Here is an 18,513-nt window from a genome sequence, read left to right on the forward strand (position 1 = left end):
ATTTCACTTTTGAAGGAAATCTGAGCACTTGTACTTCCATGTTCCGTCTTTGACCTAAGAAATATTTTTTTCTATAGTGTGCTATTATTATGAAAATCAATATTGGCCGAGCACAGTGGCTCATGCCTGTAGTCCCAGCACTTGGGAGGCTGAGGCAGGCAGATCACCTGAGGTCAGGAGTTCAAGACAACCCTGGCCAACATGATGAAACACTGTCTCTACTAAAAATATAAAAATTAGCTCGGCATGGTGGCACACACCTGTAATCCCAGCTACTCGGGAGGCTGAGGCAGGAGAATCGCTTGAACCCTGGAGCTGGAAGTTGCAGTGAGCTGAGATTGTGCCATTGCTCTCTAGCCTGGGTGACAAGAGCCAAATGTCTCAAAAAAAAAAAAAAAGTAAATTTTAAAGTTTTATTCCTCTTACAGGAATAATAGAAAAATCCTAAAAGATTAGGTCAAATATATTCTATCTTGTTGTTACTCATTTTTGGGATTTTTTGTTTTTTGTTTTTTTGAGATTGAGTTTCACTCTTGTCGCCCAGGCTGGAATGTGGTGGTGTGATCTCAGCTCACTGCAACCTCCACCTCCTGGGTTCAAGCGATTCTCCTGCCTAAGCCTCCTGAGTAGCTGGGATTACAGGTGCCCGCCACCACGCCTGTCTAATTTTTGTATTTTTAGTAGAGACGACGTGTTGCCATGTTGGCCAGGCTGGTCTCAAACTCCTGACCTCAGGTGATCCACAAGCCTTGGCCTCCCAAAGTGCTAGAATTACAGGCATGAGCCACCGCACCCGGTCATTTTTTTGTACTTTTTATTAGAGCTGGAGTTTTACCATATTGGTCAGACTGGTCTCGAACTTTTAACCTCAGGTGATCCACCCACCTCGGCCTCCCAAAGTGCTGAGATTACAGAGATGAGCCACCGCGCCCAGCCATGATTAAGTGTTTTATGGAAGATATGAAAATAAAAGACAGAACCCTATAAAAATATAGAACTTTCTTGGCTCTTAGCACTGGCCAGGAAAATACAACTTGTAATCTGAATTTTAGTCAGAGTATGTAGTAAGAGGCTTTTTATGTGTAGCCGTGCACTACAACTAGAGATGGGGAAAGCATAATGGTTTTCCAAATTTATTCCTTTAAAAAAATAAATTTCTTGACATCCAGTTCCAGTCATGATTGAGGAGCTGGTATTGGACTCACCTTTCTGATGTAAACAACAATAGAAGCTAGACACATTACGTAAAATGACAACATGCGTCACTGGATTATTATCCTTCAGTAAAAGGAAGCATGTGGCCAACCTCACATTCATCCCAGCACAGAGAGATGGAGCCCAAAGAGAGAGCAGCAGTGTCTCTGGGCAGAAAAACAAAGATTGGAGCTCAGGCCTTCTAACACAGTTGGGTTTGGAGGGCAAGGTCACTTAGAGACAGGAGCTACAGAAAAGGAGCCCTCAAAAATTGCATTAAAATTTCCCTCAGCTATTCAGCGCACTGTTAAGATCTGTATTTTCAGGGCAAGACTTCAGAATGTCTAGCAGATAATAGTTTTCGGGAAGCTGAGAGCTGAACAGAGATTTCAGAGGTTGCACAATAATGTGGATATGCAAGCCGTTAGGCTCATTCTAATGTAGAATGTGTAAACCTTCATGGATGCCGAGGTATTCACAGAGACTGGAAAACCCACATCCTAGGATTATGGACCATGAATTACCAGTGTTACACAGTAGGAGTGAAGGCTAAATTTTTTTATTTATTTACTTATTTATCTGTTTTTTAATGTAATACCATTTATTTAACCTCAAAAAATTTCAACATTCTAAACATACAAAAAATAAAATAACAAATTGTGTTTAAGTACGGAAGATTCTTGAACTTTCATTGATACAGTGGCTCTTCGCTTTGCTGACAGGGAAGAGTTCTACAGTTTGTTTAGAAACAAACAGTTTAAAAACTACCGCACTTAACTAAAACAAAACAAAACGAAACAAAAAAGCTTCTCATGCCAGTTGATCCCCCTTTGTCCACGGCTGAGATGGCAGCAGAATGCTGTCACTATATACAGAAACAAGACAATCTGAAGCTAAATGGATGCCACTGCAGAGTCAACAGGCCCAGCCTCACAGTGCACGCCCTGAGCTACTGCCCCTCCAAAAGGCATCTTCTCCATAGCCTCGATGCCAAGCAGGGAGCGTCAAGAGTTCATCTCGTTTGTTTTGTTCTTTTTACAAATATATATATAATATACAATATATGCATATTATATATTACATATACATATATACATATACACAATATAATATATACATTACATATAGTACATATAATACATATATAATATATACATGTATTATATGTATAATGTGTATATATTATATATAGGTATATATGTATATATTATATACAATATATGCATATATACATATACATTATATATAATATATGTATATTATATATATATAATATATACATATATACACACAGTTGATAACTTAGAATTTCTAGTCAATAACCATATAGTTAACACCACCTTACCAAAAAAAAAAAAAAAGCCAGAAACATCTTTAGGTGCCTTGTCACACCAACAGCAAAGTGCACAGAGGGAGAACATGAGAGTGGCTTTTCATTTTGAAAATGTTTGCATGGGGTCGACGACTGAGGAGAAGCTGGGAGCTAGCCCAGGCAGCAGTTTTTAGGTTCATCAGCACTGCACTGCAGGAATGGCAGACTTTGGGATCTCTGCTAGCCAGTTTGTGGCAGTGGTCTGGGGTAAGTCATCCCCAGTGGAGGCTCTGAAAGATCTGGTGGATAAACTTCAAATGTTAACTGGCAATGAGGGCCGCATGTCTGTGGAAAACATCAACCACCTGTTGCAGTCTGCCCACAAATAATCCAGCTTTGACATTATTTTGTTGGGTTTAGGCCTGGGAAGCACCACTCTGCACAGTGCTGAGATTTTTGCCTGAAATCGCCCGGATCCTTCAGCCTAGTGGATGTCTTTTTCTGAAAGAACCATAGAGACAGCTGTAGGTAACAATAGCAAAGCAAAGACAGCAAGCCGTGTTCAGCCCTGACTCCTTCTGGTCTTGTGGAAGTAAAAGAGCTGCCATGGGAGCCCTTAAGCCCTGAGGAGGTACAGTCTATTCAAGAACACCTGGGTCATGAAAGTGACAGCCTGCTATTTGTTCAGATCACAAGCAAAAAAAACAAGCAAACTTTGAAGTGGGTTCTTCTAGTTAGCTTAAGCTTTCCATCACCAAGAAGTCATCTCCTTCAGTGAAGCTTGCTGGGTGCTGCTGCCAAGCTGTGGACCCTCTCAGCCAATGATATGGAGGATGACAGCATGGCTCTCATTGACTTAGAGGAGCTGCTGGATCCAGAAGATTTGAAGAAGCCAGATCCGGCTCCCCTGCGGACTGCTTCTTGTGGGGAAGGGAAAAAAAGGAAGACCCGCCAGAGCTGCACCCCTGGCCTTGCCGAAGAACTGGAAAAAGAGAAGTCAAGGGAGCAGATGAGCTCCCAGCCCAAGTCAGCTTGTGGAAACTGCTATCTGGGCGATAGTTTCTGCTGTGCCAGCCGCCCCTACCTTGGGATGCCAGCCTTCAAACCTGGGGAAAAGGTGCTTCTGAGCGATAGCAGTCTTCACCATGCCTAGGAGGGACCTGACATGGGACACATCTGCTCCTCTGGCCAACTCCTCTTCCTCAAATCCCACCACTGTGCTCCTCCCACCTCCTCTGGATTTCTTTTCTCTGTTTGAGATCCGTTTGCAAAGTGGGTGCTTAGCAGACAGAGTGAAGCTGGCTGGGGGGCACAGTTGTGTGTAGTGCTGCTGTGTATCAAAAGACCAAGGTATTATGGGGCCCCGTTACCCAGAATGGGATGGGTTTCTTCACCTCGTGTTAAGAGAAGGGAGTATGTCCTGAAGAAGCCCTTCTCCTTATGTTAAATGCTGACCAGACACTCTTGAGCCCAGGCATGCTTGAGCATCAACACTCTGTGACAAAGCTCCAGGCCCTGGCCCCTAGTCTAATCTCAGCAATGCTGCCACCTTACTTGTCTTTCAGAGTTGTTCGTTTACTCCATTCTTTGTGACACAGTCAAGTGTCTCATGACCTCAGGGCACCAGAGGAGTCATTCACTGGTTGTTGTGATGATATCCAGTGTCCCTCTGCCCTGTTCTACCCCCAGCCCCATTTTACTGTAGCATTGCATCTGTGTCCTGATGTCATTTCTGTTAACCTTCAGGTATTAAACTTGCTGCAGATCTTGAAAATAAATAAAATAAAAATGTTTGGAAATATGTACAACTTTGATACAGTTTCAGGGTGCTCCAGACACCCATGACCACTTCATGTAAACCACTGAAAATTTCTAGAGCACTTTGATAGGCTACAATATGATCATGATCAAATTTTGTAATTCTCAAATAAGACGTGTCAATTATGGCATGTGAGGGCTAAATTTCAATTTGCTGCTAGAACAAGATTCAACATGCAGAAGAATATAATCTAGAGCCCATCCACTGTTTTAATCACTATATCCAGCATATAAAAAAAAATCACTGAACATGCAACAAAAAAAGAAAAAGGAAGAAACAACCAATTATGAGATAAAATAGTAAAAGAAGCAGACCCAGAGATGATTCAGATACAAGAGTCAGTGGACAAGGACTTAAAAATAATGATCATGAGTATGTTTTAAAAAATTGGAAAGATGGATAACATAGATGAAAAGATAAAGTACTTTAACTGATCATTTGAATCTATGAATAGGAATCAAATGGACATTTATAAATGCAAGTTGAAATATCTGAAATTAAGAACTATTTGAATGGTTACAGCACCAGTCTAGATTCAAAAATAGTCATAGAAAATATTCAAATGGAACACAGAAGGAAAAAACATAATGGGGATAAAAAATAACAGAGATGTGGGGCATAGGCAAAAGGTCTAACGTATGTGTAATTAGCATTTAGAAAGAGAAGAGAAAGAGAAAGAACGTAAGTAATCTTGAAAAAATAATGGCTGAGAATTTTCCTAATCTAATAAATGATAAAGTTCACAGATTTGAAAAGCTTCAAGCAGGATAATAAATGCACACCTAAGCACAGCACAATAAAACTTCTGAAAACAATATAAAAAGAAAATCTCTTTTTTTTTGAGATAAAGTCTTATTCTGTTGCACAGGCTGGAGTGCAGTGTAACTATCTTAGCTCACTGCAACCTCCACCTCCTGGGTTCAAGCGATTCTCGTGCTTCAGCCACTTGAGTGGCTGGGACTGCATACACATGCCACCAAACCCAGCTAATTTTTGTATTCTTAGTAGAGATGGGATTTCGCCATGTTGGCCAGGCTGGTCTCGAACTCCTGACCTCAAGTGATCCGTCCTCTTCGGCCTCCCAAACTGCTGGGATTACAGGCATGAGCCACCAAACCTGGTCCAAAAAGAAAATCCTAAAAGCAGCCCAGGGCCAGGCGTGGTGGCTCACGCCCATAATCCCAGCACTTTGGGAGGATGAATCGGGTGGATCACCTCAAGTCAGGAGTTCGAGACCAGCCTGGCCAATATGGTGAAACCTCGCCTCTACTAAAAATACAAAAGGTAGCCAATCGTGGTGGTGGGCACCTGTAATCCCAGCTACTCGGGAGGCTGAGGCAAGAGAATCACTTGAACCGGAAAGACGGAGGTTGCAGTGAGCAGAAATCATGCCACTGTACTCCAGCCTAGGCAATAGAGTGAGACTCAGCCTTAAAAAAAAAAAAAAATAGGCCGGGCGTGGTGGCTCAAGCCTGTAATCCCAGCACTTTGGGAGGCCGAGACGGGCGGATCACGCTGTCAGGAGATCGAGACCATCCTGGCTAACACAGTGAAACCTCGTCTCTACTAAAAAAATACAAAAAACTAGCCGGGCGACGTGGCGGGCGCCTGTAGTCCCAGCTACTCGGGAGGCTGAGGCAGGAGAATGGCGTAAAACCTGGAGGCGGAGCTTGCAGTGAGCTGAGATCTGGCCACTGCACTCCAGCCTGGGTGACAGAGCGAGACTCCGTCTCAACAACAACAAAAATAATAATAATAATAACAATAAAGGCAGTCAGAGAAAAAAATGATACAATTTCTCTTGGGGAACAACAGTAAAGATAACTGATATCTTATCAAAAACCTATGGACAGCAGAAGACAGTAACATCTTTAAAATGCTGAAAGAAATACAAAGCTAAACAAAAACCCTGTCAACCTAGAATTCTGTTACCCTCCACCAAAAAAAAACTTCAAATATGAAAGTGAAAAAAATGTCCTCAGGCAAATAAGAACTGTGAAGTTGCACACCTAGTAGACTAACATGAGAAGAAATCCTAAAGTAATTTATCAGGTCAAAAGAAAATGATCCCATGTCATCCTGCCCAGTAAATATGAAAGAAGACCATTCTCCCTTTTTTTTTCTTTTTTGAGATGGAGTCTCGCTCTGCCACCCAGGCTAGAGTGCAGTAGCATGATCTTGGTTCACTGTAACCTCCACCTCTTGGATTCAAGCAATTCTCCTGCCTCAGCCTCCCTAGTAACTGGGATTATAGGCAGCTGCCACCATACCTGGCTAATTTTTATATTTTTAGTAGAGACAGGGTTTCACCGTGTTGGCCAGGCTGGTCTTGAACTGCTGATGAGACCAGGTGATTCATCTGCCTTGGCCTCCCAAAATGCTGGGATTACAGGTGTGAGCCAGCATGCCTCACAGCCGACCATTTACTATTAAAACAACAATTATAACAAATATTTGCAAGGTTTATAACATAAGTAGAAAATTAAATATACCATCTTGGGCAACATAGTGAGACCCTGTCTCTACAAAAAAATTCAAAAAATTAACCAAGCTGTGGGAGGCTGAGGTGGGAGGATTGCTTGAGACCAGGAGGTAGAGATTGCAGTGAGCTGAGATTGTGCCACTGTACTCCAGCATGGGTGACAGAGCCAGAATGATACTTCCCTAAAATGAGGAAAAGGTAAGAATATGCATTATCACCACTTCTGTTTGACATTATATTGAAAGTCCTAGCCAGTGTGATAAGACAGGAAAAAGAAATAGGTATGCAGATTGAAAAAAAATGAAGCAAGACTGTCTTTATGGCAGTCATGATTGTTTACATTTAAAGTCCTTAAAAATCTATGAAAAAATACTAAAACTGAAAAGTGAATTTAAAAATATTGTGTAATACAAAGTCAATATACAGTCAACTATATTTGTATATGCTACCAACAAATAATTGAAATATAAACTTTAAAAATACCACTTATGATACTATTCAAAAGTATAAAATATTTGAGAATAAGTTTGATAAAATATCTTCAAGACATTTATACTCCAAACTATAAAACATTGTAAGAAAATTTAGCAAATACCTAAATGAATGGCAATATATGATGTTCACAGAATAGAAATTTAGTATTATTAGGGTAACAATTTTCCCCAATTTGATATATAGATTCAACATAATCCCGATCAAAATACCAAACAGTACTTTCTTTGTAGCAAATCAAGCTGAGTGTAAAATTTATATTTATATGGCATTGGATTGGAATTAGAAGTATTGGCATAGATGGGCATGATGGTTCACACCTGTAATCCCACCCAGCACTTTAGGGGGCAGAGGTGGGCAGATTGCTTGAGCCCAGGAGTTCCAGACCAGCCTGGGCAATAGGCTGGGAAACCCTGTCTTTACTAAAAATAAAAATAAAGAATTGCTGTAGACTCATGGTTTTCGATACACATAGTTAGATATAGAAAATTCAAAGACCTAGGAAAAACAATCTTGCAAAAGAAGAACAGAATTGGAGAGCTTATACCACCTGATTATCAATGCAATAGTGGCCAGGCACAGTGGCTCACACCTGTAATCCCAGCACTTTGGGAGGCCGAGGCAGGCGGATCACCTGAGGTCAGGAGTTTGAGACCAGCCTGGTCAACATGGAGAAACCCCATCTCTACTAAAAATACAAAATTAGCCAGGTGTGGTGGCACATGCCTGTAATCCCAGCTACTCGGGAGGCTGAGGCAGGAGAATTGCTTGAACCCGGGAGGCAGAGGTTGTGGTGAGCCAAGATCATGCCATTGTACTCCACCCTGGGCAACAAGAGCAAAACTCTGTCTCTAAATAAATAAATAAATAAATAAATGCTATGGTAACCAAGTACCATGGGATATTGGTGTATTGATAGACTACAGATCAATGGAATAGAATAGAGTCCAGAAATGAATCTCCAATATATGGCAATTTATTTATTTACTTGTTTATTTTTTAGAGATAGGGCCTTGCTCTCTCTCAGGCTGCACTGCAGTGGCACAATTATAGCTCACTGCAGCCTCTGTCCCGTGGGCTCAAGTGATCATCCACCTCAGCCTCCTGAGTAGCTAGGAGTACAGGTGCACCCTACCACACCTGGCTAATTTTTAAATTTTTGTAGAGACAGTCTCACTGTGTTGCTCAGGCTGGTCTTGAACTCCTGATCTCAAGCAGTCCTCCTGCTTTGGCCTCCCAACGTGCTGGGAATACAGGTGTGAGCCATCATGTTCAGCTGGTAATTGATTTTTGACAAAAGACCCAAGGTCATTCATCAGGAAATGAATATATTTTTCAATAAATGGTGTTGGAAAATTGGATATCTGCGTTAAAAATAACTTTGACCTCTGTCTCATAGCATACACAATTTTTTTTTTTTAAATGGGAGAATATCTTTCTGAATTTAGGTAAGTGTTTCAGACAGGACACACAAAAAAGCGCACTAGCCGTAAAATTAAAAACTTACACGTTGAACTTTGTAATAAGTAAAAATTTCTGCTCAATACCATTAAGAAAATAAAAAGCAGGCCACAGTGTGGTTGAAAACATTCTCAATGCATTGATTTAAAAAGGACTTGGATCCAGAATATATGAACTCCTACAAACCAATACACAAGAAAAACAACTTTATAAGTGGGCAAAAACCCAATCAGACATTTGACAAAGGAAGATGTATAAATGGCTAGTAAGAACATGCCACATGATGGGGATTTGGTGAGGTAGGGGGAGGCAGCTGCAATAGGTTAGAACAGTATTATCAGAGCCTGAGAAGGGTGAGTAAAGCATCCCCATAGTGGAAAGTCCTGGCATGGTCAGAGCCCAGGTAGGGAGAGAAGGCCAGTCATGTAGGAGGAAGCCTGGCACGGAGGAGTTCAGAGCTCCAGCAGAGAGAGAAAGAGAGGTGGTCATGTCCTGGGACAGTGCAGCATGGCGTACTGGAGTAGGAGCCCCAGGGTGAGACAGATATCCAGATAGGGGCAGCCCAGTGTTGGATATCAGAGCCTGAACTAGGAGAGCAGAGTCCATAGGGGAGATAGCCCAACCTGGGGAATTAGAGCCTTAGCCCGGTGAGAGGGGTGTTGCTGTGAAGGTGGCCCAGCAGGGGGAGTCAGAGCCTAAGTGGAGTAAGGAGGGCGTCTACTGGAGGGGAGGCTCAAAGAAGATTTCAAGGTGAAGATTTCAAGAGGCGAGGTGAAGAGGGTACACTGGCAGAGGGATGACCTGGAATGGAGCGTCAGAGAGTGAGCGCGATGAAGAGGTTACCATGCTGGGGAGGGGATGGCAATGAACATGGGAGATTGGATGCACTTAGCATATTGACCAAATAAGTGGATATAATAAGGACAGCACGTGTCAGAGAAAGGAGCTATGAATGCAGAAAGGGGAAAAACTAAAGTGAACTCTATGGTGTTGGATTGGATTTAGAAGTACTGGCATAGGCCGGGCACGGTGGCTCACGCCTATAATCCCAGCCCTTTGGGAGGCTGAGGTGGGCAGATCGCTTGAGCCCAGGAGTTCAAGACCAGCCTGGGCAACATGGCAAAACCCCATCTCTACTAAAAATAAAAAAAGAACAAATATTGGTGTACACTCATGGCTTTCAATACACATAGGTGTAGAAATAAATTCAGATGTAAACGTATATGTTTGTGTGTGTTGGTGTATCCATCCATATACTCTCTACCTCTGTTCTGAGAGAGGCCCTGGAAGCAGTAACATGCCATAAAATTGAGCACACCAAGTGCCTAAATTTTGGTTTCTAGATACAATTTTTCACTAAAAGAAACTAGGCTTCCTTGAAGAAATGACTGATTCCAGGGATGGATAGAAAAAATATAGGGGATTCTGGATATTCTTGTTCCAGAAAGGAATAGGTTGTTCCAAGAATGATAGGAACATGTGCGTCAAAAGGACACAGAAGCCAGTTTGGAGAGCCCAATTTAGCACAATTTGAGTATTAAAATAAATGATAGATTATAACTCACTGAAGAATATAGGAAACCATAAGTTTACGCAGATATAAATTAATGAACAAATTAAAAATCTGGGAAACAACTTGTTAACTAATCTCAGAGTACCTCTGTGCAAAAGTATTACTTACAAAGGGAAAACAATAACTTTAGTGGAGAAGACTTGCAAACACCACCTAATTCAAGTGATCGTGAACATCATCAGTAAAGGGGCAAATGAAAGTGATGTGCCTTCTATGATAATCTTGCCAAAGCTGCATAATTTGAATGTAATTATGAAGAGACTTTAGATAAACCCAAATTTTGTGGCTATGTCTAGAAGTGAAATTTCTAGATAAACCAAATTTGGGCCTGTTCTACAATGTGGTTGGCCTGTAAACTTCAAAAGTAGCAAGATCATGAAAGTCAAGGAAACCTGAGAACAGTTCCAGCTTGGTGGAGACTAAAGAAATTTGACAACTAAATGCAGCATATAATTTTTGAATCATCCTTTTACTAGAAAGAATATTATTGGGATAATTGTTAAAGTTTGAGGCTGAGCACAGTGGCTCATGCCTGTAATCCCAGCATTTTGGGAGGCTGAGGCAAGAGGATCACTTGAGCCCAGAAGTTCGAGATCAGCCTCAGCAACATGCCAAGATCCTGTCTCTACAAATAAAATAAAATTTAAATTTAAAGAAAGCTTGAATAGGGACTGAGAATTAGATGGTTGTTTGCATCAATAATTTCCTAATTTGTTGGCTGTATGTGGCTAAGTAGGAGAGTGTCTTTGTTAGTATAAAATGCACACTAAAGAATTAGGGGGAATGGAGCAGGTTGGCAATTTATTCTAAAATGTTTAGAAAAAAAAGTTATTTGTTTTGTTCTTGCAACTTTCTCTAAATATGTGATTATGCCAAAATTTTGTTAACTATTATCAACACACACACACACACACACACACACAAAATAATACCAAGTGTTTGTGAGGAAAGGGAGCAGCTGTCCCACTTAGGAAAATTGTATGTCTGTTTCTCTTAAAGTTACACAACCTAGGTGTAACAAACTTTTGCTTCTAGACACATCCACAAAAGGACCTGTGTATTCTTAACAGTTTTATTCAACATATCCCCAAACTAGAAAGAACCCAAATGTCCATTAATAAGCAAATGGATAAATTGTGGTTTGTCCATACAATGTGAATACTATTCAGTAATAAATAGGAATGAGCTGCTAACACACAGAACAACATGGATGAATCTCAAAAGTGTTATGTTGCATGAAAGAAGTCAGACACAGGTGAGTTTGTACTTATGATTCCATGGATATGAAATTCAAGGATAGTCAAAGCTAAACTATAGTGATTGAAATTAGAATAGAATAGTTGTTGCTTTAGGGAAAAGGAGATTGACTGAAAAGGATTGTGGGAAAATTTCTGGGTGCAGAAATATTTTATATCTTTTTTTTTTTTTTTTGACAGAGTCTCTGTTGCCCTGGCTGGACTGAAGTGGCATGATCTAAGCTCACTGCAACCTATGCCTCCCAGGTTCAAGAGATTCTCCTGCCTCAGCCTCCCGAGTAGCTGGGATTACAGGCTACCGCCACCACGCCCAGCTAATTTTCGTGTTTTTAGTAGAGATGGGGTTTCACCATGTTGACCAGGCTGGTCTCAAACTCCTGACCTCAAGTGAGCCACCCACCTTGGCCTCCCAAAATGCTGGGATTACAGGCGTGAGCCACCGTGCCTGGCCATGTTTTATATCTTGATTGGGTGGTGGTATATATTTGACAAAACTAATCAAATTGTACATTTAAAATCTATGCATATTGTTTTTGTAAACTATATCTCAAATTAAAAAGCTAAAAACTTTAAAATGTACTAAATCCTCAGCAGTGGTTATCTCTAGGGAACGGGATTCCCACATTATGTATTTCTGAGGTTTTGAACTATTTCAACCAGTATGTCTTAGTTATTAAAAAGAGCCACACTGAGCATCTAAAAATATAATTACATGAAGATAGTAGGATTTGTCCAAATTGCACTCAAGCAACTAGTTATTCTGAGGAAAACTTAAGTTAGATTTTCTTTTAATATATACAAAAAATACTTAGGTAAGTCAAAGAGGTAATGTATAAAATCAAGCCACAAATTTTAAATTAAGTTATAAATAATGGAAAACAGGGGTTAACATTTATCTGCTTTCTGAGTTGCAAAGAAACTTTCAACGGTTAAAAGTAATGTTAGGAACTCTAACCAAGTAAATTTTTGCTTGGTTAGAAATTAGAATACTCCAATACATAATGAAATGGAAGCAATTAAATGTAACAGGAAGTTTGGGGAATCTACAAAAACAGAAGGACATTCAACAGATTTGTAAATAAAGAATGTAAATCTAGAAAGGAAAAAAGAGTGGAAAGAAAGGAGGGAGGAAGGTAGGAAAGGAGCAATGGCAGGAGGGAAAGAAAAAAAGACAAAAGGAAAGGAGTTAAGGAAGAACAGAGTGGGGAGAACACAGATGGTTAATCAGCAGGTGGATAAAAAACCTGAATTTTTACACCCAAATTAAATCTATCAAAGTAGTAAAATTATTGTTAAATGATAGCATTCAATGGCAGCCATGGCATGGCCAGATGAATGCATGTTCAATACGTGGAGGGGTGAAATTGTTACATTTCTGAAAGCCAATGTAGGGATATGTAGTGATAATCCTTAATATGATTATATATTTTGAACCAGAAATACCACATTTTGGAATCCGTCTAAAAGAAATAATAAAAACACTTTTCAGGATTATTCGTAAATCAAAACAAGAAAAATTAAATGCCAACATTAAGGGACTTAAATTATGAGACATCCGTTTGATGGATTATTATTCTACCATTAAATGGTGTTTACAAGGAGTTTTTAATACCACGTTTTTCTTTTTTTAATGCTTTTTTTATGCTCACGATAACTTAAGGACAGCAAGGCTGAACTCTGTGTGTGTGGGCGCGGGGGCGGGGGAGGCGGGGTGGAGGCAGTATTCAAATACAATGAAGGAGAACAAAACTGAAGCGTGTCTTAGAGGCCAACGGTGCTTTCACCACCCGTCCGAAATAGAAACTTCCCGGTGGTGAAAGCACAACTGGCTTCTAAGAACACGCTTCAGTTTTGTCCTCTTCCACTGTATTGAAATACTGCCTCCACCGTTCCCCGCTCCCCCCTCCGCCCCCCCCCCCCCCCCCCACACACACATGTGTGTTTCAGGGGCTGCTCAGGAGACAGGCGGCTCTGCGCTGCCGCCGTGGCGGGCTCCGTGCACACCGCGCTAGGCTCACAGGGCAGCTGGCAGGTCCAGAGAGCGGCGTGGAGGCAGCTGCTGCGACGGTGGCAGCGGAGATGAAGGTGTCAGCCTGACGCGGGCGGTTCCTGAGAGCTCGCTGGGACGCCTCAGCGACTCTCACATCTGTTCAGCATCTGGCTGCCACCCCCTCAGGAGAATCATAGATCCCCTTCCCTTCTCCCAAATATCCCTCAAGTTCCTCCCAAGGCAAACTCCAGCTGGAAGGGGGCATCCTGGGAAGTGTAGTTCCCGCTGCTCTGCATTGCGGAGGAGGGGCGGGAAGGATGCTGAGCGCTGTCTGTTTATCCAACACAACACGCCAGGTCCGGCTGGAAATCGTCCCACCTTACCTGTCAGCCAGGGAGTCAGAAGGTCACAGGTTGAGTCGGAAAAGGATCTGGATTATAGATAGCAGAGCCTGGACTATATATAGTTTATAAGTAAAATAGTTGTTGTTGTTTTTTTAATGTGTATGGCATTCCCAGTGTATTTTATTATACATTTGCAAAACAATACAAGGCAAAAGCTGTATCATTTAAACCAAGTTATACAAGCTTTTAGAAGTTTAGAAAAGAACAGCATTAGAAACTTTTAACTTGAAACCCTCATATATTGGAGAGAATGTAAAATATGCAGCCACTGTGGAAAAAAACTTGGCAGTTCCTCAAAAAGTTAAACGTAGAGTTTTCATTATAACCCAGCGATTCTATTCCTAGGTATATCCATTCTCATGTTTACAAAAACATTGTAAACATGTGTTCACACAACAATTTGTACACCAATGTTCACAGCAGCGTTATGCATAATAGTTCAAACATGGAAAGTAACCCACATATCCAACAACTAATGAATTAACAAACAAAATGTGGTATATCTAGACAATGAAATACTATTTGGCCATGGAAAAATATGAAGTACTGATACATGCAATGATATAGATGACCCTTGAAAGCATTATACTAAGAGAAAGACACAGGGCCACATATTTTATTTCATTTATATGAAATGTCAAGAATAGGCAAATCTGCAGAGAAAGAAAGATTTGTGATTGCCAGGGGCTTGGGGTGGGAGGAAACAGGGAGTGGTTGCTAATGGGCTTGGGTTTCTTGTTGTGGGGGATAAAAATGTTCTCAAATTAGATAGTGATGATGGTTATACAACTCTGTGAACTGAACAATGTTTTAAAAATTGTGGTACAATATACATAAAACTTACCATTAACCATTAAAATATTAACCATTTCAAGTGTACAGTTCAGTGGCATTAAGCACATTCATATTGTTGTGCAAACATCATAACCAGCCACCTGCAGAAGTTTTTCATCTTCCCAAACTGAAACTTTGTGCCTGTTAAACAATAACTCCCCATCTCCCTCTACCTGCATTGCCAGGCAACCACCATTCTACTTCCTGTATGAATTTATTATTCTAGGCGCCTCATATGAGTGGAATCATACAGTATTTGCCCTTTTGTGACTTGCTTATTTCACTTAGCATAATGTCTACGAGGTTCATTCATGTTGTAGCATGTGTTAGAATTTCCTTCCTTTTTAAGGCTGAATAATATTCCATTATGCATTTATGCCACATTTCATTTAACCATTCATTCATCATGGATACTTGGGTTGCTTTCACCTTTTGACTATCGTGAATAATGCTGCTATAAACATCGATGTACAAATATCTGTTCAAGTCTTTGCTTTCGGTTCTTTTGGATGTGTACCCAGAAGTGGCATTGCTGGATCACATGGTGATTTTATTTTTAATTTTTTAGGGAACTGCCACACTGTTTTCCATAGTGGGTATACCATTTTACTTTCCCACTGACAGTGCACAAGGGTTCCAATTTCTCCACATCCTCATCAACACTAATTTTCTGATGTTGTTGTTTATAATAGCCATCCTAATGAGTATGAAATGATATCTCATTGCAGTTTTGATTTGCATTTTGAATTGTACATTTTAGGATGAATTTTATATGTGAATTATATTTCAATGAAAAAATGTTCATTGAGAGACCCAAGTAGCACCAAGCACACCTTGTGCCCAGAGTTGGGTTTCTAAATAGCTTCCTTCAATAAAGGGGGCCCAATATGGTGCAGAGGAAGTACAAGGTGAGCCCGGGACATTTCACTGTACAAGAAAGCAAGGAAGTGCTCAAAGAATGGCAGTCATGTCTAAATGACACTAGTCAAATCTGGGAAAATTTGAGCATCAAAATGAATAATGACCATAATTATTTGTAAATACTGCATAAATAACAATTCATGAATTCATGGTAATAGAAATAAAGAGAGAAAAAGGCATTTTTTTTTGTGGAAGAGTGCTAGTAGCTAATAGATGTAAAATGAATGATAGAATTTTAAAGTCACCATTTTACAACTTCTAATGAAATAATTTTGGTTCCAGCTGGGATTGGATGGCAATCCCATCCCAATTGCTGGGATTGGCAATGGATGTTACAGTCATTAGGTGAACAATTACCAGGGAACCAAATATTCACATGATTATTTGAATCATGCAGATTATTCGTAAACTGTAAACTGAAACATACCTTTGCAATGAAGAAATCTGGCAATTACCACCTTAAACAAGTAATCCAATTCAACATCATGAATCATAGAAAAACTTGATATGTATGCTTCCTAGTATGATGCAATATTAAGCATACAACATCAACTATAAAGCATTTTTACAACAATGTGTGGCCTGAGTGTAAGCAAGCTCCTCTAGACCGGATCTCTACCTTTCAGGAATTCAGGGAATCGTGGGACAAGTTAAAGAACACCATGCAGAATATTTAACAAGGCAGTTGACCTGGAATCTTCAAAAAGTCAATGTCATGTAAAGAAGCAGGAGCAGTAGCAAGGGGACTGCTGTAGATAAAAAACACTTGAGGGACCTAATTAAACAATTGCAACAACAAAACACACCTGTTCAGTGAGGGCCTACTGCTAGCTGTACTTAGATTTTACAAATTAATGCAAAAATGATGCAGGCACATTCATTTATGATGTTAGCGATAATCAAAAATATTTATTATTAAAACTTTTTAATAAATGGGAATTTTTATTGCAATTTGCTTTTGTATTCCTTCCCATGGTAAAAGAAACCATAATCATATAAATGGCTATCCTTGAAAGCAGATAATATAGCATGTGCTCCAAGATATTTGTATGATTTATCACTAAATTACAGATTCAGCCTGGGAAGAAAATAGAAATGTATGGAACAATTTTTCATTTCACTGGACATGAGAAACCTTTCTACCTGTTAATGTCATTAATTGCAATATGGGCATCTCCATAACATAATATTTCTAGACATAATATGCTTTTTTGTGTGTGAGACATAGTCTCACTCTGTCACCCAGACTGGAGTGCAGTGGCTCAATCTCAGCTCACTGCAACCTCCGCTTCCCAGGTTCAAGCAATTCTCCTGCCTCAGCCTCCCGAGTAACTGGGATTACAGGCATGCACCACCACAACTGGCTAATTTTTGTATTTTTAGTAGAGACAGGGTTTCTCCATGTTGGCCAGGCTGGTCTCGAACTCCTGACCTCAAGTGATCCACCCGCCTCGGCCTCCCAAAGTGCTGGGATTACAGGTGTGAGCTACCACGCTCAGCCCATAATGTGCTTTTAAAATAGCACTGTCCAACAGAAATACGACGTGAGCCACAAATGTGAGCCCATATATACTTTTACACTTTCTAGTAGTCACATTAAAAAATGTTAAAAGAAAATAGGTAAAATTAATTTTAATATTTATATTTTACTCAATATATCCAAAATACTATCATTTAAATAACTGATCAGTATAAAATGATTAAAGAGATATTTTATACTCTTTTATTGTACTAAGTCTTTGAAATCCAGTGTATAAATTACACTTTCAGCAAATCTCAATGGGGACTGGCCACATTTCAAGTACTCAGTAGTGGCTTACATGTGGGACAATTCTGGTCTGAAATAAAAATACTAGGCCTAATAGAATTGACTTTAGGTGTTGCAGGTGAGCAGTATTAAGTACAACATTTTCAAAGGTGAACTTTCCAAATATGTACTTTTGATTTGCATTTGTTGTAGAATATTTTCAAGAATGGAAAAATAAGCTGAAAAATTCTATTTACCAAGCAAGCAACTAATATTTTTGCATTTAGGATAAGAGAGTGGAGATAACAGTGAAAAGAAAGAACCTTCAACTTCGTACGTGTATGTCAGAATCATGAAACACTGAATTAACTTATAATGCAGTTTGCCACTAGGGTCTGAAAGCAAGGGACACAGAAATTCCAAATCCTCTCTATTCTTCCTTCAAACAAGACTTTGCATTTCCCATTGGGTTCCCACTGCCCAGGTCTTGTTAACCCAAACTCTTTTCCACCAGTGCCTGGTTTGGTAAAGAAGGCTTTTCTCTGTTGTCTCCGCTCCTGAAGTTGCCCCAGCTCTGCCTCACATATACCACTAGATTTGTCCTTCTTTTCCATGCCCCTGCCTCGAAGACCAGGTGTAGCCCCCGCTGCCTCATTGTGTCCCAGCCATCCTGAATGGAAGGTTTACTATTATCTGGACTAACCTCATCTTTCCACCTTGAATGCCATCTAACTCCCCGCAGCAACCCAGGCTCATGCAGTTTCCCTCAGCTAAGACATTCTCCCCGCACTCCGTCTGGCTACTTAAGTCCTATCTCTTTCCCTGCCTAGTGTACATTTCATTACCTTCAAGGCGCCTTTGCTGTCCTGAGTGTTGGCAGGTTGCTCTCATCTTTCTCTGCCCGTGTTGGGGTCACTTGTGGTTCACTGCCATTCACGTCTCCCGATTGTTCCCATGTGTATCTTATCTCGCTTGCGAGCCTGCAGAGACAGCTTACTGATTCCTACAGATTCGTGCCTCTGTACGCT

At 40.4% G+C, this 18,513-nt stretch overlaps 1 pseudogene; it reads left to right on the forward strand.

Annotated features, from left to right (window-relative positions):
• Window positions 1-2,615: 2,615 nt before the first annotated feature.
• LOC103245418 (anamorsin pseudogene) lies at window positions 2,616-5,192 on the forward strand (annotated as a pseudogene).
• Window positions 5,193-18,513: the final 13,321 nt, after the last annotated feature.

The sequence above is a fragment of the Chlorocebus sabaeus genome, chromosome 26 (assembly GCF_047675955.1).
Source record: "Chlorocebus sabaeus isolate Y175 chromosome 26, mChlSab1.0.hap1, whole genome shotgun sequence".
Lineage (NCBI taxonomy): Eukaryota > Metazoa > Chordata > Mammalia > Primates > Cercopithecidae > Chlorocebus > Chlorocebus sabaeus.